Source organism: Mobula hypostoma, chromosome 1, assembly GCF_963921235.1.
Source record: "Mobula hypostoma chromosome 1, sMobHyp1.1, whole genome shotgun sequence".
NCBI lineage: Eukaryota > Metazoa > Chordata > Chondrichthyes > Myliobatiformes > Myliobatidae > Mobula > Mobula hypostoma.
Window position 1 is genome coordinate 201,962,761 of NC_086097.1, and position 25,115 is coordinate 201,987,875.

At 38.5% G+C, this 25,115-nt stretch overlaps 1 protein-coding gene across 6 annotated transcripts in view; it reads right to left on the reverse strand.

The window, feature by feature from the left end:
- Window positions 1-25,115, reverse strand: part of LOC134354245 (nucleolar protein 4-like) — a 424,681-nt gene that overhangs the window by 186,576 nt on the left and 212,990 nt on the right. The gene's annotated exons all lie outside the window — the stretch shown is intronic.

Consider the following 25,115-nt stretch of genomic DNA (forward strand, 5'->3'; position numbering starts at 1 on the left):
AGAAACAATTCTTCTCAACATTTATAAAAACTATAATGTAATTCGGTTTCTGCAAAGAATAACCAAAGTCTTTATCTGCATTGTATTCAATCTTTTCAATGTAATGCACAAACACCTCATCTTCCCTGAGGATTCAAAGTGCCACAAAGTTAATGATTATTATAGGAGATATGCTGTCACAGTGACTCGGTTTTCTGACACTTAATGCAAAGTTGCTGCTGCAGATATACTGAATGACCCTGATGGCCAGGTGTCACACACCATTTTTATCCCTCACATCCAACTTAAAAATGTAGATATTCTCTTCTGGATTCACACTAAACAGAGGAAATGATTCAAGTATGTTCTCAAAGCCTCCTTGAAAAAAAGAACAAAAAACAAAATCCCCACCGACTTAGAGTCCAAGAATCTGAGGAAAAAGGTGGATGATCTTGTCGTACAGCTACAGATTGGCAGGTATTGTGGCCATCACTGAGACGTGGCTAAAGGATGCATGTCCCTGGGAGCTGAACGTCCAAGGATACACAGTGTATCGGAAGGATAGGAAAGTAGGCAGAGGGGGTGGCGTGGCTTTAATGGTAAGAAATTATATCAAATCATTAGAAAGAGGTGACACAGGATTGGAAGGTGCAGAATCTTTATGGGTTGAGCTAAGAAATCGCAGGGGTAAAAGGACCCTGATGGCAGTTATTTATAGGCCTCCAAACAGCTGCAGTAATGTGGACTACAAATTACAACAGGAAATAGAAAAGGCTTGTCAGAAGGGCAGTATTATGATAATTGTGGGGGATTTTAACATGCAAGTGGATTGGGAAAATCAGGTCGGCACTGGATCTCAAGAGAGAGAATTTGTAGAATGTCTGCGAGATGGCTTTTTAGAACAGCTTGTTGTTGAGTCCACTAGGGGATCGGCTGTACTGGATTGGGTATTGTGTAATGAACCGGAGGTGATATGATTGAGTTCACTGTGTAATTTGAAAAAGAGAAGCCGAAATCTGATGTGTCGGTATTTCAGTGGAGTAAAGGAAATTATAGTGACATGAGAGAGGAACTGGCCAAAGTTGACTGGAAGAGGACACTGGCGGGAAGGACGGCAGAGCAGCAGTGGCTGGAGTTTATGCGAGAAGTGAGGAAGGTGCAAGACAGGTATATTCCAATAAAGAAGAAATTTTCAAATGGAAAAAGGATGCAACCGTGGCTGACAAGAGAAGTCAAAGCCTAAGTTAAAGCAAAGGAGAGGGCATACAAGGAGGCAAATGTTAGGGGGCAGACAGAGGATTGGGAAGTTTTTAAAAGCTTACAAAAGGAAACTAGAAACTATAGAAACCATACAAAAACTACAGCACAGAAACAGGCCTTTTGGCCCTTCTTGGTTGTGCCGAACTATTTTCTGCCTAGTTCCCCTGACCTGCACATGGACAATATCCCTCCATACACCTCCCATCCATGTATCTGTCCAATTTATTCTTAAATGTTAAAAAAGAACCCACATTTACCACCTCGTCTGCCAGCTTATTCCACACTCCCACCACTCTCTGTGTGAAGAAGCCTCCCCTAATATTCCCTTTAAATTTTTCCCCCCTCACCCTTAACCCTTGTCCTCTGGTTTTTTTCTCCCCTTTCCTCAGTGAAAAAAGCCTGCTTGCATTCACTCTATCTATACCCATCATAATTTTATATACCTCTATCAAATCTCCCCTCATTCTTCTACGCTCCAGGGAATAAAGTCCTAACCTATTCAACCTTTCTCTGTAACAGAGTTTCTCAAGTCCCAGCAACATCCTTATAAACCTTCTCCGCACTCTTTCAACCTTATTAATATCCTTCCTGTAATTTGGTGATCAAAACTGAACACAATACTCCAGATTCGGCCTCACCAAAACCTTATACAACCTCATCATAACATTCCAGCTCTTATACTCAATACTTTGATTAATAAAGGCCAATGTACCAAAAGCTCTCTTTACGACCCTATCTACCTGTGACGCCACTTTTACGGAATTATGTATCTGTATTTCCAGCTCCCTCTGTTCTACTGCACTCCTCAGTGCCTTACCATTTACCCTGTATGTTCTACCTTGGTTTGTCCTTCCAAAGTGCAATACCTCACACTTGTCTGTATTAAACGCCATCTGCCATTTTTTCAGCCCATTTTTCCAGCTAGTCCAAATCCCTCTGCAAGCTTTGAAAACCTTCCTCACTGTCCATTACACCTCCAATCTTTGTATCATCAGCAAAATGCTGATCCAATTTACCACATTATCATCCAGATCATTGATATAGATGACAAATAACAATGGACCCAACACTGATCCCTGTGGCACACCACTAGTCACAGGAATGTCATTAAGAGGGAAAAGAGGAACTACGAAAGGAAGCTAGTAAATAATATCAAAAAGGATACTAAAAGCTTTTTCAAGTATATAAAGAGTAAAAGACAGGTGAGTGTAGATATAGAACTGATAGAAAATGATGCTGGAGAAATTGTAATGGGAGATAAGGAGATGGCGGAGGAACTGAACGAGTATTTTGCATCAGTCTTCACTAAGGAAAACATCAGCAGTACACCAGACACTCAAAGGTAGCAGGGAAGAGAAGTGTGTGCAGTCACAATTACGACAGAGGAAGTACTCAGGAAGCTGAATAGTCTAAAGGTAGATAAATCTCCCGGACCAGATGGAATGCACCGTCATATTCTGAAGGAAGTAGCTGTGGAGATTGCGGAGGCATTAGCGATGATCTTTCAAAAGTTGATAGATTCTGGCATGGTTCTGGAGGACCGGAATATTGCAAATGTCACTCCGCTATTTAAGAAGGGGGCAAGGAAGCCAAAAGGAAATTATAGACCTGTTAGCTTGACATCGGTGGTTGGGAAGTTGTTGGAGTCGATTGGCAAGGATGAGGTTACGGAGTACCTGGAGGCATATGATAAGGTAGGCAGAACTCAGTATGGTTTCCTTAAAGGAAAATCCTGCCTGACAAACCTATTACAATTTTTTGAGGAAATTACAAGTAGGCTAGACAAGGGAGATGCAGTGGATGTTGTATATTTGGATTTTCAGAAGGCCTTTGACAAGGTGCCACACATGAGGCTACTTAACAAGATAAGAGCCCATGAAATTACGGGAGAGTTACATACGTGGATAGGGTGTCGGCTGATTGACAGGAAACAGAGAGTGGGAATAAAGGGATCCTATTCTGGTTGGCTGCCGGTTACCAGTGGTGTTCCACAGGGGTCCGTGTTGGGGCCGCTTCTTTTTATGTTGTACATCAACGATTTGGATTATGGAATAGATGGGTTTGCGGCTACGTTTGCTGATGATACGAAGATAGGTGGAGGGGCCGGTAGTGCTGAGGAAACAGAGAGTCTGCAGATAGACTTGGATAGATTGGGAGAATGGGCAGAGAAGTGGTAAATGAAATACAATGTTGGGAAGTGTATAGTTATGCATTTTGGCAGAAGAAATAAATGGGCAGACTATTATTTAAATGGGGAGGGAATTCGAAGTTCTGAGATGCAACGGGACTTGGGAGTCCTCGTACAGGATACCCTTAAGGTTAACCTCCAGGTTGAGTCGGTGGTGAAGGCGAATGCAATGTTGGCATTCATTTCTAAAGGAATATAGTTTAGGAGCAGGGATGTGATGTTGAGGCTCTATAAGGCACTGGTGAAACCTCACTTGCAGTACTGTGTGCAGTTTTGGGCTCCTTATTTAAAAAAGGATGTGCTGACGTTGGAGAGGGTACAGAGAAGATTCACTAGAATGATATTGGGAATGAGAGGGTTAACATAAGAGGAACATTTGTCCACTCTTGGACTGTATTCCTTGGAGTTTAGAAGAATGAGGGGTGACCTCATAGAAACATTTCGAATGTTAAAAGGCATGGGCAGAGTGGATGTGGCAAAGTTGTTTCCCATGATGGGGAAGTCTAGTACGAGAGGGCATGACTTAAGGATTGAAGGGCACCCATTCAGAACAGAGATGTGAAGAAATTTTTTTAGCCAGAGTGTGGTGAATCTCTGGAATGTGTTGCCAAGGGCAGCAGTGGAGGCCAAGTCATTGGGTGTATTTAAGGCAGAGATTGATAGGTATCTGAGTAGCCAGGGCATCAAAGGTTATGATGAGAAGGCGGGGGAGTGGGACTAAAAGGGCAAATGGATCAGCTCATGATAAAATGGCGGAGCAGACTCGATGGGCTGAATGGCCGACTTCTGCTCCTTTGTCTTATGCTCTTATGGTCTTATGAATCAGAGTCATTGAGTCGTTAAACATGAAACAGGCCCTCGGTCCTCCGTATCTATGCTGGCCTTCAACTTCAGTAATTCCATTTTTTTTAGCAATTGACTGGTAGCTTCCTCTGCCTTGGCACTTTAAGTGTTCATCTAAATACTTCTTAAATTGTTTTGAGTGTACCTCCCTACACCTCCAGCTTTGGGCAGTGTAGCATATATGTAAACTACTCTCTCTATGAACACTTCCTTCTATAAAACTCCTTGAAATTTTTACTCCTTTAACTTAAACTACTGGCTCTGATTTACATGCCTTTCATAGTAAATACCTCTGAGAATGGAAAAGTTTCAGACAACAACATCAATTCCCCTCATAATTTTTTATACCTCAATCGGGCTCTCCTTCAGCATTCTCCACTCAAAGATAAACAAACCCAGACTGTGTGGCTGTCTTTGTGGCTGAAATCTTCCGCCCAGTGCAAACATATCTGTCTTATAATGTGGTGACAGAAATGCACAGCTATGGCCCAGTGTTTTCTTTATATACAGCTGTATCATTGCTCTTATATTCTGTGCCCTGCCTAATGAAGGAAAGTATCCAGCATGTCTGTTTAATCATCTTACCCATGTTTCTGCCTTCAGAGCTCCTTGATCATATACACCAAGATCCTTGGTTCCTGAGCACCTCCAAGCCATTTGGTCCAACATACCTACTCTGCCAGATCACAGCTGATGATTTTTCTTAAATCCAGTGCCACCCCATGTCACCTCATCCCATTAATAACTAAAATTCTAATGATCTCTTTCTTAAATCCGCTCAGCCATCATATCCCTCCTTGAGTGAGAATTCAGAAGATTCCTTATCATCTGGATGATGAAAGTTCAGTTCATTTCTGGCTTGATTGGACAATCCTTTATTTTGAAACTATGAACCCTGAATCTAGATATACCAGTGAACAGAAATAACATCCATACATTCACCTTCTCAAGCTTCCTAAGTATTTTTGCAGGTCAATAAAATCAATTCTCATTCTTCAGCAGTCAGCAGTCCACATAATTCTCTCTTGTACATCAAACCCACTACCCCATGAAAAAATTGAGTGAACCTTTTGCTGCACTCCATCAGTTATATACTTCTCCTTCCTCAGTTACAGAGACCTGTCTTGCACACAAGGTTCCAAGTCTTGATAATATAACTTGAACAAAACTTATTGCTCAGTAGTTACCTACTGAGTGCAAGTAAGTTAGGGTTTGTATATTCAAAATGTCAAGTGAATTTTAATGGCATTGTGAGTAATAATTTCTGCTTACAACTGCAGTAAGAATAGGATATCTAATTGTATATGTGTCTTAAAAGTTACTTCATGCAGACTTGCATCTGGCTTTCTTACCTCCTTTTTTAATTTCTTGAGACAATCTTCAACTTGTGCTGTGAACTAACATGCAGTTTTGATTCTGTGAGGATTCTACACTTCGGTTATTTGAAAAGTTTCTAGATTTTAGCCTGACATAGAATCTGCTGAAATCAAAATAACTGCAGAAGGTGGAAATGTAAATTAAAACCAGAAAATGTTGGAAATATTCAGTTGATCAAACCACATTTGTAGGAAGAAAAACAGCTAATATTTTAGTTCAAAGATCTTTCATCAGAACAAGTCAATGTTTGTTGTATCTTAATTCCTATACCATTATGTTTTATGCACCAGCTAATAAAGATAAGTAATCTGCATGTCTTCTTAACCTCAACACCTTCATGTCATTTGGCCCTCTATGTCTATCTGCTCTGTATCAGTGCACAACAGAAATGTTTTGAAAATGTAGCCAGACTTGCTGAGAACTTCAAAAGTCTCCACTCAAAGCTGGTCAAACCTTCGTGAGCAATTGTGAGTGCAGAGCCATTCTAAGTGCCATTCTTCACTATTAAACATAAAATATTGAACATAAAATCTAAGCCATATCCCTGCTGCTGCAAAAGGGCATTCACATGCATTAATCTGTGCAACAGATCTCTGAGTGAAAAGCAGCGTTTACATTTCACTTTTTAATTATTGTGTACAGGAATAAATGGCATCAAACCTAAACAAATCTTTGGTCAAAGATAGTGCACATGCCTTTGAATCAGGAAGTTGTAGGTATCACTGTATACAAAGTTCAAAGTCAAATGTATTATCAGAGTACATACATGTCAGCACTTACAACCGAGATGTTTTTTTCTCTGTGGGCATACTTAGCAAATCTATAGGACAGTAACAGTAAACTGTAAACATCAAGAACTGCAAACTAAACAAACTGCAAATGTAGATATAAATAAATAGCAATGAATAATGAGCATAAAGTAACAATATAACAGAGTCCTTAAATAAGTATAGTTATCCCCTTTTGTTCAAGAGCCTAATGGTTGAAGAGAAGTAACTGCTCTTCAACCTGGTGGTACAAGTCCTGTACCTTCTATCTGATGGCAGCAGCAAGAAGAATGCACGGCCTGTGGTGAGGATCTTTGATGATGGATGCTGCCTTTTCTGCGGCAATGTTTCATGTCAATTTGCTCAATGGTTGGAAGGGTTTTACCCGTGATATACTGGGCCAAATCCACTACCTTTTGTAGGAATTTCCACTCAAAGACACCTGGAGTATTGTGTGCAGTTTTGGTCCCCTAATCTGAGGAAAGACATCCTTGCCAAAGAAGGTTCACCAGATTGATTCCTGGGATGGCAGGACTTTCATATGAAGAAAGACTGGATGAACTGGGCTTGTACTCGTTGGAATTTAGAAGATTGAGGGGGGATCTGATTGAAATGTATAAAATCCTAAAGGGATTGGACAGGCTAGATACAGGAAGATTGTTCCCGATGTTGGGGAAGTCCAGAACGAGGGGTCACAGTTTGAGGATAAAGGGGAAGCCTTTTAGGACCGAGATTAGGAAAAACTTCTTCACACAGAGAGTGGTGAATCTGTGGAATTCTCTGCCACAGGAAACAGTTGAGGCCAGTTCATTGGCTATATTTAAGAGGGAGTTAGATATGGCCCTTGTGGCTACGGGGATCTGGGGGTATGGAGGGAAGGCTGGTGCAGGGTTCTGAGTTGGATGATCAGCCATGATCATAATAAATGGCGGTGCAGGCTCAAAGGGCCGAATGGCCTACTCCTGCACCTATTTTCTATGTTTCTATGAGTTCCCACAACAGGCCGTGACGCAGCCAGTCAGCACACTTTCCATACACATCTATAGAAGCTTTCCAAGGTTTTCGATGACATGCCGAACCACTGCAGACTCCTGAGGAAGTAGAGGCACTGTTGTGCTTTCTTCACAATAATATTTATACGATGAGTCCACGGCAGGTGAGATAGTGACACCCATGAGTTTGAAGTTACTGAGCCTCTCCATCTCTGATCCTCCAATGATGAACCTCTGGTTTCCCTCTCCTGAAGTCTACAATCAGTTCCTTCGTCTTATTGACATTGTGTGAGAGGTTGTTCCTATCACACCACTCAGACAGGTTTTCAGTCTCCCTCCTGTATGCTGATTCATCACCCCCTTTGATACAGCCCACAATAGTGGTGTCGTCAGCAAACTTGTACATGGTGTTGGAGCTGTACTTAGCCACACAGTCGTAGGTGTAAAGCAAGTAGAGCAGAGGGCGAAGCACACATCCCTGCAGTGCTCCTGTGCTGATGGGAGAATGTGGAGGAGATGCTTTTGCCAATCTGAACTGACTGGAGTCTACAAGTGAGGAAATCCAGAATCCAATTGCACATGGGGGTATTGAGGCCCAGGTCTTAGAGTTTACTGATTAGTTTTGAGGGGATGATGATGTTAAATACCAAGCTGTAATCAATAAAGAGCATCCAGATGTATGCATCATTGATGTCCAGATGTTCCACGGTTGTGTGACGAGCCAACAAAATAGCATCTGCTATAGACCTTTTGTTTCAGTAGGTAAATTGGAGTGGATCCAAGTTGCCATTCAGACAGGAGTTGATATGCTTCAACATCAGCCTCTCAAGACACTTCAGCACTGTGGATGTGCGTGCCACTGGGCGATAGTCATTTAGACAGGTTACCACGCTCTTCTTAGTAAATTGAAGCCTACTTGAAGCACTACACTTCAGTACTAATTCCAGGCTGAAACTCCAAAATATTATCTAAGTGGCAGTACTCATAGAATGTATTGCAAGGTTCTCTCTCAGTTTGACTTAAAAGATCCCAAGGCACTACTAAATTTAAGATCATTGTGAGATCCATTATCGTCTTAAAATGGGCCATTTCATCACAATGCCATTTGACTAACTAGCCTGAAGGTCTTTGGTCATCTTATCATATTTCTATAGACATATATATTCATAGAAATAAGAACCCTCAAATGTCAGAGCCGGGGTTGGCTGCAAACAAGGAAAATTATTAACTGACTGAATCTGCAGTTGAGCAATCAGAAGATTACATAGGAAAGAAAAACAGAAGGCAGGGAGAAAATGTAGGAGAATGGATATCAAATTATAAGGCCTTCCACTGCTGACAAACATTACATCCTTAGAGCAGATACTGAAAAATCTTACATAGATTTCATATAAATAAGATAATCTGGGATCACGTCTTTCATTACTGGAGGGAAGGCAAAGGAAATCGGTGGCTTACTCAAGGTGTTGAACACACTGACCCCTCACTTTAACCTATTTCTCTAGACTGGCCTAATTTGATCACTGGCCACTAGATTTTAAAAATTAACTACAATGATAGTGACAGAGTAAGTTTCAGAAGTGTATTACAAGCTACCTTAATACAAAACAACAATGATCATGTTTGCACTTCATTGGATTTAACAGTTATGCCTGAAAAATGGTGCGGTAGAATAGACTAAGGCACATAAAAAAAGTTATAGTCTTGACAAACATAACTTATCAACCTGATAAATCAGACTGATAAATCCTTTTATCTCTCCACTGAAATGTTCCTTTTCAACAGTCCTGATAGTTTTAAAAGCAATTATGTCCACAGTTCAGTTGTTACATTTAGTGATACCTAGATTGTCAGATTTATTGATATAAATTTTCTATTAAATGTAGCATCCCTATATTGCTGTAATAAGCTACAAATTGCTTTCATTCACACACAGCCGAATGTTTTCAACATATTGTATTTTATTGTAAAACACTGATTAGTTTCTCAAGATAAACTTCAGCTCTGCAATCTTTATGTTATTGGTCTTAGTTACCAATGATATGTAATGATTAGATTTTAATTAAGTTCTAATTTCTGGATCTTGACTCCTATTCAAAATTGCCATTAAACACTACATCTTCTGAACCAACAAGCATCTTAAACCTTAACATCTAACCTGCCTGCCTCTTTTCCTCCTAAAGGGTCCAAATGTCAATACTGTTGGCCTCACTCTTCCTTGCTGAACTATTGCTTGTCATGACTACCTATGTTTGCCAGAGCCCAATTCACTGAAAAAATTGAGCAGGCTTTATCTGACCCTGGCCTGACCTTTTAAACCATGTAATGGCTCCTCCTGACAATAGTTCAACTATTTTACAGATTATTTTAAAAATCACCATTAGCTAATTGTTTATTGCTTAATATGCCTCCTAATTTACTGCTTTTTATGTACTTAATAAGTTTCAGCTACAAGATTACATTAAAATCCAAACGCATTTGTTAACAACATAGACAGCAAAAGAATATATTCAAGAGACAAATTGGAAAATGTGGACATATGTACAAAACAGTGAATCACAAAGTATATCCAGAAATAGTGTACTGAGAGTTCTGTTACCATCAATCACATGGCTTCAGTTCCTGAACAAATCCAATGACATTCACCAAACTGAGCAAGAGAGTCAACAGTTGGCTTTGGGGGAGAGGATTTTAGTTATCATTCGTTACTACAGTATTTCAACATCTTGGAATGCACTGAAAGAACATATTCAAAAAGAGATTTTGGTCCTTCACAGTTCTGGGGATATTCCTTGTTAATAGCAGAATTATAAAAAACAAGTTCTGTAGTGTGATATCATTCAGGAGCAGGGGCTAAGAGTTGGAATCATGTGGGAACATCCCTAACTCTGATGTCAATATAGAAAGAGATCCAGAGGATTAACAGGACTTGTTGGGAGAGGAGTGGGGACAATGGGTGGATGTCATTCAGATACGGCTCACTGAAGGATTTCTTCTGTTAGCAGTAACAAGAAGCAGAAAGTACCTGCACTTCATTGGTAAACTTTAAGATCTCTGCTATATTTTCAGTATATATTTTTATGGTTAAAACCTTTATTAACACATTCTTATACCATTCAGTTTGTCTCTGGGCCCAAGGAAGTTCATGCAATTATAATATTTATAGTTTGAAGTAACAAAAAGTAATTAGAAGTAACTGTTCTGATTTCTTTCAAAACTATATTTATTTGTATCACAAGAACTCAACACAGAACAAGGAAAGTCAGTAGCAAGGTGCAATATGGTGTAAAATTCACAATAGCAAGCTAGCAGCTCATTTTACATCTCCCTGTTATTGGCAGCACACCAAACAAGATGCAGTTCCAGTGCCATGCAGGAACAGTGCGTCAGAATAATGAAACTCAAGGACAGAGTAAATTTGTCAGCTACTTGTTCATTATTTAGGCAAACTGGCAGTGCCGATCAGTACTTTGGCATACAAGAAGCACAAGTCAGTGGGAGATTTGTGAAAATGTTTAATGAAGAAGAACTTAATGAAGCAAAGGGGAAATAACCCTAAGTTTAAATTTTATATTTAGGTGTTTAAATTGTAACAAGTGCAAATAATTCACAGGAGCTGATTAACAATGAAAGCATACAATTTGAAATCACTGTGCAGATTGCAAATATGAACTACTATAACAAAAAATTTATAATTGAATATTAGTTCAAGAACTAAAAAGGCTGAAGATTGTGATAAAACACATCAGAATCTATGATATGTTAAGGCCCCCGATGAAAAATCTTGACCTGCTGAGTTCCTCCAGCATTTCCTATGTGTCTCTCCAGATTTGCAGCATCTGCGGAATCTCTTATGTTCAGGTTATTTAATAACGTTTGTGGAAGAAAACTTGCCTGCCCTTTTCTGCATGTTAGTTGTTTTGTTCCCAAGCCTACTTTTAAATTTGCCATCCAACTCTATTTCAGTGGGCTAACATAACCCATGAGAATGCTTTAAGAATGCAATTGATTTTTATTAGTCTCTTCTCAGTCCAATCATGGATATTGTTTTTTGCTTTTTTGTATTGTTTCCTATATGTTATTAAATATTTTGGAAAATGAAAATAATAAACAGAAAAGCTAGCTGGTCATTCTTTGAAAATATTAACATTTTCCCACTCCAAAATTGCAAAAGGCTACAAGGCACATAAAAATAGTTCACCATCAATCAACTGATTTCCACATAGAGTTCCCTTCCAGTTAAAGGATTGCAGTTCTAAAATAAGGTCATATATGAAATTGCACCAGTCTTACAAGACTACAATATGAAATAATTATTTTCTTAAAGCACCGTAGTAAAATATATGGAAATCTTAGCTTACAATCTCATATCAAAATGCATTTTTCAGGACCACTGATGAGAAATTGCCACCCATGACAAGTATAAATCAGTACTATATATATATATATATATATATTCATTCTGAGTGTTTGCCTCATCCGGTGAAAACCATCAGCAATCATGGCAGAAGCAAAGCAAGTTTCAAGAAAAGCAGTGCTTCCTCCCATGCTTTTCATATTTATTTGTGACATAGTTACTGAAGTTGAATACTTAGTCAGCTGAGAGAATTCATAATCTCAAAACAAAACTCTTAAGAAAAGGTGAAAGGTCAAGCTGAAAAATAGCTGTGACTGAAGACATCAAAAAATTCAGGAAAAAGTAATCAAGGTTAAGATTGGATTAAATAAAAAGTTATGAGGAAATGGAAGTGATGTGAGAGGTAGGAGGTTCTAAAGCTTTGAGGTCCAAAATTAAACTTTGACTGTTTGAACAGAATAGCAACATGGCAAAGAAATGTAGGCACGTTATGGTTTTGGAGCTGAGAAGGGGCAAATGAAAAGTGAAAACCTGAAATCCCCAAAGCTTATTGTTCAGTTATTTCATTATACAGGTCACCTTCTTTTCAAATAACAATCAAGAGAAAGTCTGCAGAGGCTGGAAATCCAAGCAAAACACACAACATGCTGTAGGAACTCAGCAAGTCTGTGTTGCTGAGTTCCTCCAGCATTTTGTGTGTGTTGTTCTTCTCATATAATTTTTTTTTAATTCTCTACATTGGTTAAGTCTTTACAGTGTGTGAAATTGGGCTCTCTTCTGATCTTGAAGTAACTACCCACAGGATTCAAGAACTGTAAACTTCTATCCTGCCAATACAAGTTAATATCAGATGACAATTGTCAGGATGGCATTCAGCTGACCAACGTGTTCATCAGACTGACAAGCCAAGAAATTAAACACTTGTTATAATATTTTACACAGTGAAATAAAATCGGGAGAATACATATGGAATAAGCCAGAACATGATTATAGACCGTTTAAGAAAATCACTAAACTCGGAAATAATCATTGGGAGGGAAAACAATTCCACGCATAAAGTTAGTTCTTTATGCACAGAGAATCTGTTTAGTAGTAACAACGATGCAAATAGCCGTTAGAAAATTCAGTTGCACCTTATTCACTTCATTTGGGGTTTAATTTACAACGGGAACATTGCATACCAAGTTGAATTTCACTGCTCATCTCTGAATCCCCGTGTTAAGATCGCAACAGCGCACCCGATGGAAGAATTAGGCTTTATCAACTTCTTCAGACGAGTGTAAATGCACGAAACCACCGTCGTTCTCACAGTGTGACAAAATGTGTTATTACAATTGGTAATTTAATATTTCCCGTAACATTACTCAACGATGGCCAGATTTCGGGTTTGGAATTTTAATTATTATTTTTATGCGGCATTATTCAGAGTTCTGGTATCTTTCTATTAGTTTCAATCAGGCACTGACAACTGAGTCGTTCCTGAAATTACAGCCAAAAGGGTAGTGAATAGAAATTTCCTTAACTATTCATGATGAAAACTTTTTTTATGTCTGCAGGATCCTTCCAGTTACTGATTACTTACAGTTTTCGATGTTATCACCATAATACAAGTAAGAAGATTTATGGCTCACACAATAAGAAAGACTCGTAGTTTAATTTCGCTTTCCTTTGCAAAGCACCTTACGATATTATATTACAATTCTAGTTTGGAAGTACATTTTAATTGTTTATTCATGATTTTAAAAACTTATAAAAGAATTCGCATTTTAAAATCACAAATCCACTGCCTCCTATTGCAATACTATTGTATCTAAACATATAAACGGAATTTAAGTTTCCTAGTACAAATACAGCTCTTCTTAACATTGTTTCAAATTACCGAATATTTAGTTTTTAAATAATGAAACTGAGGTCGAGAAATAACCGAATCGATCAGCTCTGCGGTATCGCTGATTACTTGACACCGTTTAATTATTATTACTCCAATTTCATTATCAACATTCAAACACCAGATCCACCTTTAACTGTCCTCGATCGAAAGCAACAACCCTCCTTCACGCCTTACACAAAAACATATCGTCAAAATACAAAGAAAGCAAAAGCAGCGACAGACTCAAAACGTACATCTTACTTCTTGCAGAAGGACGTCGTTCCCAAATAATGCATTGTATCAATCCTGAAAGAGTAAAGGCTGGTTTCTGATAGAGATAAAAGATACAGTGTGTTCACTTTCACTGCATCAGTGTGCGTGACAGGCACGGGGGAGGGGAGAGCTGGTGACATCAGTGCTCGGTGACGCTAACCTTCTCCTTCAAAGTGAAAGAGTAAGACACTGAAGCAACCATCAGTAAAGGCGTTCCTGAATCTGCTTACAATAACAGCTACCGCCACCGCCGCAGCGGACCCAATTATAAGCCGAAAAGAGTTAATAATTTCCCAGATCAACGTATTAGCACCACAATACCGCTATGCAACGTAAGTGCACATATTTATGTAACAAGAACATTTCCAACAATTTCAGTAATTCTACAGTCAAATCGTCCGCATTGTAAATACTACAGTACGAAATCGATTAAAATGGTTCGCAAGAATATAAAGCAGAAATTGATGTGTATAATTAGTGCCATTAATCATTCATCCTCATTTACATTTCTCAGTGTCAAAAATTGTGATTTAGAGAGCTATATTATCTGAACCTCTTTTTGAAAACAGGAAAATACTTAAAAATATGCAGTTGAAAACAACCTAGTTCAAGAATGTAACTGGTTAAAGTTTCTTTTAAAAATTCTAAAGAACTACACAAGAGTTAATCTGTCTGATATGGTTATAATTTCCACTACATTGGTAATGTTATAAGTTACACCTGCATTGGTCTGTTCTTGGCACTGATGACAACATGATTGAACCTGTTTATCAATGAACAGCAAAGAATGCTGGGAGTTAAGGTTAAGCAGCAACACCTATGTTGCCGATTTCCTTTCAGAAGGGAGGTAAACGGTAGGATTTTCAATATAAACACCCAGCTTCACTTGTATTGAAAACACAGAAAGGTTAATTTCCACATTTGTTTCTATTGTACTAAATCAGCCACCTGATTAGCATCAAGCTTTGACTATTCTAATGTCAATAACTTTATAAGGGCAAAAGAGTGCATAAGGGAGGTTGCTTTTTTGGTACAGAGGAGACTGAGTGAGGACTTAATCAAGGTGAATAAAATTATTGTGTCCAGATAAAAAAAAATGTAGGAAGGGCCTATTTCCCTTAGCAGAAGAATGAAAACAAAACAGTGGGTCTAGATTTAAAACAAGTAGTAAAGAGGTAATGAAGATTCTTTTACTGGGTACATAGAATATGCAAGGGATTTGGAAACATTGCTGCCTGATGGAATAATAGAAGCAAAAATCCTCTTGGCATTTAAAAAGCACTTGTATGTGTACTTGAAGAGTGGTAACCTGTAGTGTTAGGGACCTAGTACTCTACTTTGGGTGCAGTAAAATTCTTTTAATATGGCATGCTCAAGGCTTTGGTGATAGCAGACTAGCAGCTTTTTCAGACTATTTGATGCTGTTTCATAAATATTTGGACACATTTCAGTTGACTCAGTAACATTACCTAGTAAGTGTAAAGGGAGGAAGAGAAACACAACCAGGTAAATTTGGTAAGCTTTTATTGCAGTTTGAAACTCAAATCATGCAATTTTCTAAAACCAAGAGTGGTTTTACTAATATAAAAAAAAGGACCAAGAGATTAAAACATGCTGGCTGTGAAGATTACACAAAAGATTTGTAACTTTTTAGTAATAGGAAGGGAAGGGATCTTTTGGTTAGTTGGTATATAGACATTTGAAGGAAGTAGAAGAATGTAGCACACTATGGGAAAGCAAACGAAAGGTGGTCTCTGTACATACGGAGCATTGGTGTGAGAAAATTATTTTAATTGGTTTTAGGCATATTCAGTTTATTTAATTAAGTTAATAGTCAATAAATCAGTTAAAATTTAAATTATATTTCAAAATGATAACCTAAACAAAATTCCAATGCCTGTGTTTTAATTGCTATTAGTTTGGTTAATGGTAGGCAAGGAAACAAGCCAGTTTCAAACAGAACAAATGTAGTGATTTATTAGTTATATGCATGAGGGACAATATTGTCAAAACTGCTTCAGTTATTTAAATCTAATAAGATCCATTATGTTTGAGTTGAAGCTTAATTTAATGTAACATGCTTGATGAAATATGAACATAATTTTCCCTTTACCCCCATAGCTATGATACATCACCAAAAGTGCACAGCACCTGGAAGAACTTCAGCTTAATCAAATACACTTACAGATTAGCTATGAGGAAATTAGTGCAGCATTTAAAGGAATTTTTTTGACCCAAGACTGAAACAGTAAGATCCTTGACTTCTCCATCTTTTAAAGATTCTTCAATTTTGTAGTTTGATAGACTTTACATCTTTTGTAATATTTTAGGTTGATTTGCTCTATTAATTTTGTGCTGACAGCTAAACAAGTATTCTCTTCCATACAGCAGTAAGTCTGGAAGAAGTCGTGCTGCTTCAGTAGACAGCACATTTGAGGTTGCAGTTGGAGAAAGGGGTGACTAATAAACATCCCTGCTTCACCTGGAGGGTCACGATGATGGCTTGGTCTTAATTGCAAATGATAATAATTTCCTAAACAGAGGTATTAAGGCAAAATGATCTACAATTCATTGGTTTCATTCTTGAATCTCTCAAACAATGGGATTATATACCAATTACCAATCAAAAGGCATAACTACCAATTACCAGAACTTAATCACATTGTTCTGCAATGTTCTGTTTTACACCTTACAAAGCCCAAACCATCTAGTCCTGTAAACTTTTGTGGCATTTTATTCTTTATTGCTGTTATTATACTATCATTAATTTTAGCAAGTCACTATCCCCAATTTAAATAGTTTCTTGGATACCATCATATGTTATAATTCCTGATGTCCATACTTTGCTACTTTCAATTATCTACCCCCATTATCTGTTTTGAAGAGACCTGCTTTGTTGCTGACAACCTTCTTTTCCCAAATATTATAAAAAATTGTGTTGTTTTTGAAATTCTATGGAAGGTTATTTTCATACTCTCTTTTAATTTTTGACTGTTTCCTTTAACTCTGCTTTTCACCTCTTTCAGTTACTGGTATCTGCACTTGCCTTTTTATATGACTTCACTTTTATGTTACTCCTTACCTGAAGAAAATAAGACCATAAGACTTAGGAGCAGAATTAGGCCATTCCATCGTGGCAGATTTATTATCCCTCTCAACTCCATTCTCCGTAACCTTCCCCATAACCTTTGACATCCTGGCTAACCAAGAACCTATCAACCTCCACTTCAAATATACCCAATGACCTCGCCTCTACAGCCATTTATGGCAATGAATTCCACAGATTCACTACCCTCTAACTAAAAAAATCCCCCCTCATCTCTTTCCTAAATGAGCATTCCTCTATTCTAAGGCTGTGTTCTCTGGTCCAAGCACAAGCAAAAGAAAATCTGCAGATGTTGGAAATTAAAGCAACACACTCAAAATGCTGGAGGAACTCAGCAAGCCAGGCAGCATCTATGGAAAAGAGTGCGGTCGACATTTTGGGCCAAAACCCTTCATCAGGACTGGATGAGTAGTCAGGAGTTAGAAGGTGGGGCAGGGGAAGAAACACAAGGTGATAAGTGAACACACACACAAAATGCTTCCTTCCTTCCTAGCGTGTCGCACCAGACAGTCAGCCATTCTTGTCTGGCGTGTAGTATCAGGATTGGTCTCCTTTTGATTTAACCGGGTCACGATATGAACGTTCCTGACTCGACCCTTGTTTTGTTTTTTTACGAGGCCGAGTGGCTAGCTCGATGCTCAACCTGGCACGGATATAAAGCGTGCTCGGGGGGTGGCCCGACTTGGATTCGAACTCGGGAGCCTTCGCTCCAAAGTCCGGCACTGATACCACTGCATCACCAGCCGGCCACACACAAAAGGCTGGAGGAACTCAACAATGGCAAACTTTGCAACAAAGCCATCAATTCCAATCATCCAAATCATTAACATATAACATAAAAAGAATTGGTCCCATCACAAACCCCAATGGAACACCACTGGTCAGTGGCAGCCAACTAGAGAAGACTCCCTTTATTCCCACTCTTTGCCGCCTGCCAGTCATCACTGTTTTATCCATGCTAGAATCTTCCCTGTAATACCATGGGCTCATAGCTTGTTAAGCAGCCTCATTCAAAGATTCAAGATTCAAAGATTCAAAAAACTTTTTTGTCATTCTAACCATACAACAGCTCTGCAGAGCAGAATGAGACAGTGTCTCTCAGGGGCACCTTCATGTCGGGCACCTTGTCAAAAGTCTTCTGAAAAATCCAAATACACAACATTAAACAATTCTCCTTTGTCTATCCTGCTTGGCATTTCCTCAAAGAATTCCAATAGATTTGTCAGGCAAGAATTTACCTTGAGGAAACCATGCTGACAACGACCTATTTTATCCTGTAACTCCAAGTACCCTGAAACTACAGCATTAACAATCAATTCCAACATCCTCCCAACCACTGAGGTCAGACTAACTGGCATATAATTTCCTTTCTTCTGCCCCTCTCCCTTCTTGAAGAGTGGAGTGACATTTGCAATTTTCCAGTCTTCTAGAACCATTCCAGAATCTAGTGATTCTTGAAAGATCATTACTAATACCTCCATAATCTCTTCGGCCACCACTTTCAGAACCCTGGGGTGTAGACCATTTGGTCCAGGCGACTTAAAGAGCCTATAAAAAGTATTCACCCCCCCCCTTGGAAGTTTTCATTTTATTGTTTTATAACATTGAATCACAGTGGATTTAATTTGCTTTTTTGACACTGATCAACTCTTTTGTGTCAAAGTGAAAACAGATCTCTACAAAACGATCTAAATTAATTACAAATATATGACACTAAAAATTGATTGCATAAGTATTCACCCACCTTTAATATGACACACCAAATCATCACTGGTGCAGCCCATTGGTCCTAGAAGTCACATAATTAGTTAAATGGAGATCTGATTTTGGAGACCTGTGTGCAGTCAAGGTGTTTCAATTGATAGTAGTAAAAATACAACTGTATCTGAAAGATCCAACTACTGGTGAGTCAGTATCCTGGCAAAAACTACACCATGAAGACAACTCTGCAAAAAGGTTATTGAAAAACACAAGCCAGGAGATGGATACAAGAAAATTTCCTAGTCACTAAATATCCCTACCAATACAATTAAGTCAATCATCAAGAAATGGAAAGAATATGGCACAGCTGTAAATCTGCCTAGAGTAGGCTGTCCTCAAAAGCCAGCTGACTGTGCAAGAAGTTGGACAGTGAGGGCAGCCACCAAGACACCAATGACAACTGTGGAGGAGTTTTGAGCTTCAGTGGCTACGATGGGAGAAACTGCACACACAACGATTTTTGCCTGGGTGCTTCACCAATCACAGCTTTATAGGAGAATGGCAAAGAGAAAGCCACTCCTGAAAAGAGAAATTCACATGAAATCTCAGCTAGAGATTGCTAAAAGGCATGTGGGAGACTCTGAAGTCAGCTGGAAGAAGGTTCTATGGTCTGATGAAACCAAAATTGAGCTTTTTGGCCGTCAGACTCAACACTATGTTTGGTGTAAGCCAAACAGTGCACATCATCAAAAACACACCATCCCTACTGTGAAGCATGGTGGTGGCTGCATCATGCTGTGAAGATCCTTCACTGTAGCAGGCTCTTGAAGGCTTGTGAAGGTAGTAGGTAGAAGGAATGCAGCAAAATACAGGGAATTCCTGGAGGAAAACCTGATGCAGTCTACAACAGAACTGTGACTTGGGAGAAGGTTTGTTTTCCAGCAAGACAATGATGCCAAGCATAAAGCTAAAGCTACACAGCAATGGCTTAAAAACAAAGTTAATGTCCTGCAGTGGTCAAGTCAGAGTCCAGACTTCAATCCAATTGGGGATTTGTGGCTGGACTTGAAAAGGGCTGTTCCCTCATTATCCCCATGCAATCTGACAGAGCTTGAGCAGTTTTGTAAAGAAGAATGGGGAAAAATTGCAGTGTCCAGATGTGCAAAGCTGATAGAGACCTATCCACATAGACTCAAGGCTGTAGTTGCTGCCAAAGATGCATCTACTAAACACTGATTTGAAGGGAGTGAATACTTATGCAATCAATTATTTTGTATTTTATGTTTGTAATTAATTTAAATCATTTTGTAGAGCTCGACTTTCACTGACACAAAAGTCTTTTTCTGTTGATCATTGTCAAAAAAGCCAAGTTAAATCCACTGTAATTCAATGTTGCAAAACAATAAAACATGAAAACTTCCAAGGGGGGATGAATATTTTTTATAGGCACTGTTTCAACCTTCAGACCTTCCAGTTTCCCAAGAACCTTCTTCCTGGGAATTGTAACTTCACACACTGCATGCCCCCTGACACTTGGAACTTCCACCATACTGCTAGTGTCTTCCATGGTGAAGACTGATGCAAAATTCTTATTCAGTTCACTCACCATTCCCTTGTCCCCATTATTACCTCTCCAGCATCGTTTTCCAGCGGTCTAACATCCACACTTGCCTCTCTTTTACACTTCATATCCAAAGAAACTTTTGGTATCCTCTAATATTATTGGTTAGCTTGCTTTCAGATTTCATCTTTACCTTAATAACTTCTTTAGTTGTCTTCTGGTGGTATGTGAAAGCTTCCCAATCTTCCCACTAAGCTTTGCTCTATTATATGCCCTTTCTTTGGCTTTTATTTTGGCTTTGACTTCTCTTGTTAGTCACGGTTGTGTCATCTTGCCTTTAAAATACTTATTCCTTTTTGGGATATACATATCTTGTGCCTTCTGAATTGCTTCCAGAAATTCCAGCTATTGCTACTCTGTTGTCATCCCTGCCAGTGTTCTTTTCCAATCAATTCTGGCCAACTCTTCACTCTTGCCTCTGTAATTCCCTTTACTCCACTGTAATACTAATAGGTCTGACCTTAGCTTCTCCTTCTCAAATTTCAGGGTGAATTCGATCATATTATGATTACTTTCTCCCAAGGTTTCTTTTACCTTAAGCTCTCTAATCAATTTTGGTTCAGAGCACAATATCTAATCCAAAATAACACTAATGGGCTCAACCATAAGCTGCTCTTAAAAGCATTCTAGAAATGTCCCCTCTTGGAATCCAGCACCAACCTGATTTTCCCAATGTGCCTGCATATTGAACCCCCCCATGACTACTGTAACACTGCCCTTTTGGTATGCATTTTCTATCTCCTGTTGTAATTTGTGGACCACATCCTTACTACTCTTTGGGGGTGGGGGTTATATAATTCCCATCAGTCTCATTTTACCCTTGCAGTTTCTTAACTCTATCCATAATGATTCAACACCTTCTAGCCCAATTCACCACTTTCTAATGATTTGACTTCATTTTTTACTAACAGAGCAATGCCACCTCCTCTGCCTTCCTGCCTGTCCTTTCGATGCAATGTGTATCCTTGGATGTTAAGCTCCCAGCTACAATCTTCTTTCAGTCATGATTCAGTGATGCCCACATCATACATGCCATTCTGAAACTGTGCTGCAAGTTCATCTATTCCATACATTATGCGCATTTAAATATAACACCTTCTCAAGGCCACCCAGTCCTGTGTCATTCTCAACATTATCAGATTTTTCATCAACAACTTGCAGTTTAGTGCTCTTTTTGAAACTACAATTTGATTTTTTTTCTCTACCCTGTACAGTACAATTATTTTTACCTGCATGACATGCTCTTTGTATGTGTTCTACTTTGTTGCATTTTCTGCAAGCTTCGCCTTTAAATCTGAATTTGTCTGGTGTACGTGAGCCCCTGCCACAATGGTAACACAATTTGTTCAGCCAGGCAGGCTTCCATCTGGATGTGCCAATTTTGTTCACACTCACTTTCGTCTCCGACTGCAACTCAATTGCCTCTCTGTCTGCTGTTTCCATTGATACAGCTATTTCAACTACTTTTTGCAATGTAAGTTGTACTTTAGTTATGAGCCATCTGTGAATATTTTCTTGGAATATTCCACAAATAAAATGATCTCTTAGTGCATCATTAAGCCCAGTAATGAACTGACAATGCTCAAACAATCTCTTCAATTCAGCCATGTAAGCTGAAATGGACCCCTTCCTTTCAATTCTACAGTGTTCTGAATCAATAATGGTTTCAGTTCCAAATGCTCCTGCATTACTTTCATAATATCAGCAAAATTAATTTAGGCTTTTTTGGTTGAGGCATAAAACTTAGAGGCAAACTGTATACCTTTAAACCCAATGCACTCAGCAAAAATAGCACTCATTCCTCATTGGCTGTTCTATTTGCTTTAAAATACTTCTCAATCACTTTAATATACAAAATCCAGTTATCTCTTGTGCATTGGAACAAGAGACCTGTCCAATGTAGCCAACCATTTCTGCTTTTTTTTTACTCTTTGATTATCATCCAATCTTCACCGTTTATGAACCCATGAATTCTTCCGTTTTCTCCCTTTTTTAAACTCAATCGTGCCTTCCCTTCCAGAGAACACATGCTGCGCTGCTTTTTTTTTACTCAAATGTCTTGCTGTCTTCCACAGGTAGGTTCATTTTAAAAACACCTCATTACCTCAGTTATATTCTGTAACATTAAACTAATTAAAAGGAAAAGACAGGAGTCCGAAAAATGATTCTAACTTTGTATCTACACATCACATAGTAGTGTCATGGTGTATGGAATTCACTAATTTTTACATATAACCTGTAATGAATTATTTAAACAAAAAATGGTTAATCAACAACATACTTACAAAATTACTCAAGTATTACTGAAATATTAAATGCACAACATAGCCCGGTTTTCCATCTGGTCCAGATCCTATTGCAAGCTTTGATAGCCTTCCTCACTGTTCATTACACCCCCAATTGTGGTGTCACTGCAAATTTGCTGATCCATTTTATCACACTATCATCCAAATTGTTGACATAGATGACAAACAACAACAGAGACAGCACCAATCCCAATGGCACACCACTAGCCACAGTCCTCCAATCAAAGAGGCAATCATCTGCTACCACTCTCTGGCTTCTCCCACGAAGTCAATGTCAATCCCAATTTACTCTCTCATTTTGAATGTCAAGAGACTGAACCTTCTTGACCAACCTCCCATGTGGGACTTACCAAAGGCTTTGCTAAGGTTCATGTAGACAACATTCTTTCATCAACTTTCCTGGTAACTTCCTTGTAAAATTCTATAAGATTGGTTAAATATGACCTACCTGCAGAAAGCCATGTCCCTTATCAGTCCCTGCCTATCCAAATACTTATACATCCAGTCTCTGAGAACACCTTCCATTAATTTACCCACTACTGATGTCAGGTTTACCAAATTATAATTTTCTATCTTATTCTTAGAGCCTTTCTGAAACAACGAAACAACAGTAGTTTACCAACTAAACTGTTTAGTTGGTAGCTACTGCTCTTAGCCTTTGCAATTTAAACTGGTTCTATTACATAGTAAATTTATTTCTGAATATCACCCACTTTTACCTATTAATGGATTTGCCCAGTCCATATTTTTAAAGTCACTTTATAAATAATACAATATAATTTAAAAACACATATTTCTTTCTTCCGAATAAATCTGTTGTATGGTATATTATCAAACTCAATTTAAAAGTCACGCAAATAACTCTCCACTATTTCACAGAACTTTAGAGTTGCTTTGACAAGACTTGTTTTTTGCAAATTCACCCTGGGTGTCCCTCATAAATCAAACTGCTCCAAGTGAGTGAGAATCAATTTTATTCTTGACAGCTGTCCCTAGCATTGTGCCTGGAACTTCTATTAGGCTAATTGCTCCATGGATACTTGATTCGCCTCTCTTCTGCTTTGCAATTAAGTATGTAACTATTGTAATCCATCAGATCGCTAGCACCATTCCCCATATCCAAAAAGGATCAGGGCATCTGTTTATCACTACTTTATCACAAGATACATCAATCTAGAATTCAATTCATCTGAACCAAGTGACTTGTTAATTTTAATTAATGCTTATCTATGAAACATCTTCCAATTCAGTCATGAAATGCCATTATGGCCACACCAGAATAATAAACCTCTTAGCCCAACCTACAACTCAGTACTCCACAAGTGCAACAAAATCAAATTAAAAACAGTTATTTGTGAACTTATTTTTCACATTCATTCATTTACTTTCATCTTCCTTAAACTGGTGACCTCTGTAGAAAACAAAATATCTGGTCCTTCCTGGAGCTTTAAATAGAAAGAGAGAACAGAGGCTAACTTTACAGGTTGCACATTGATAGCATGCAACATGCAGCCCGAATAGAATATAATACGAAGGTGGAGACCAGTGTTAGCAACAATAAAGCATCAGACTACACAAATATCCATAACTCCTAATGAAAATGGAGAATAAATGGAATAAATGTTCTCTGTGTGATTATTTTTGGCAAATGAAGCACTCAAATAGGGACATTGATTTCGGTCCCATATTTTGCTCCAAAGACACGGTTATTTCCAGAGTCTAAGCAGGAAGCCAGTCTAATAAATGTTAGGTGGAGCAAGGAATACCAGCCGAAAGAAAATAATTTATTGGTGTTGATGAAGGAACTGAAAGAAAGCCTATCTAACTGCAACAGTTATGTTTATCCATAGCATTATGGTTAGTCTGGATTTGTTTATAATAGGTTAGTACTCCATCAGTACCTTTAAATCACCAACCACCTCTATTCTCTATTTCTGATCTATTTGCCCCCACCCAATTCACTGCAGAGTCAATTTTACCTTCTTTTGTGGACTTATCAAAAATACACATTCAGTCTGAATAACATCTTAGAAAAATAGAGGACTATGGGTAACCCGAGGTAATTTCTAAAGTAAGTACATGTTGAGCACAGCATTGTGGGCCAAAAGGCCTGTATTGTGCTGTAGGTTTTCTATGCTTCTATGCTTTTATGTTTCTAACATGTCAACTGTTTAGTCCCAAATGAGTGGTATCATTACTTGACTATATTTCAAGTATTTTGAAAAAATTTGGTGGTTCTTCTCTTAAACATTCCTAATATTTCTTCATACTCCATCTTTTTGTCTGTACTCTCATTCTTCAATCTTCTCCTTAACACTATGATTCCTGTCTGGTTTACAATTACGTGCTGCACCAGTGGTTATTTTAAGCCTCCGCTATTTGCTTTGTCATCAAGGAAACTCCATCTTTCGATGTCTCTTTCTTCAAACATATGGAAATATGTTTGATTTGTACCGAAACTATATCTGATTTGAA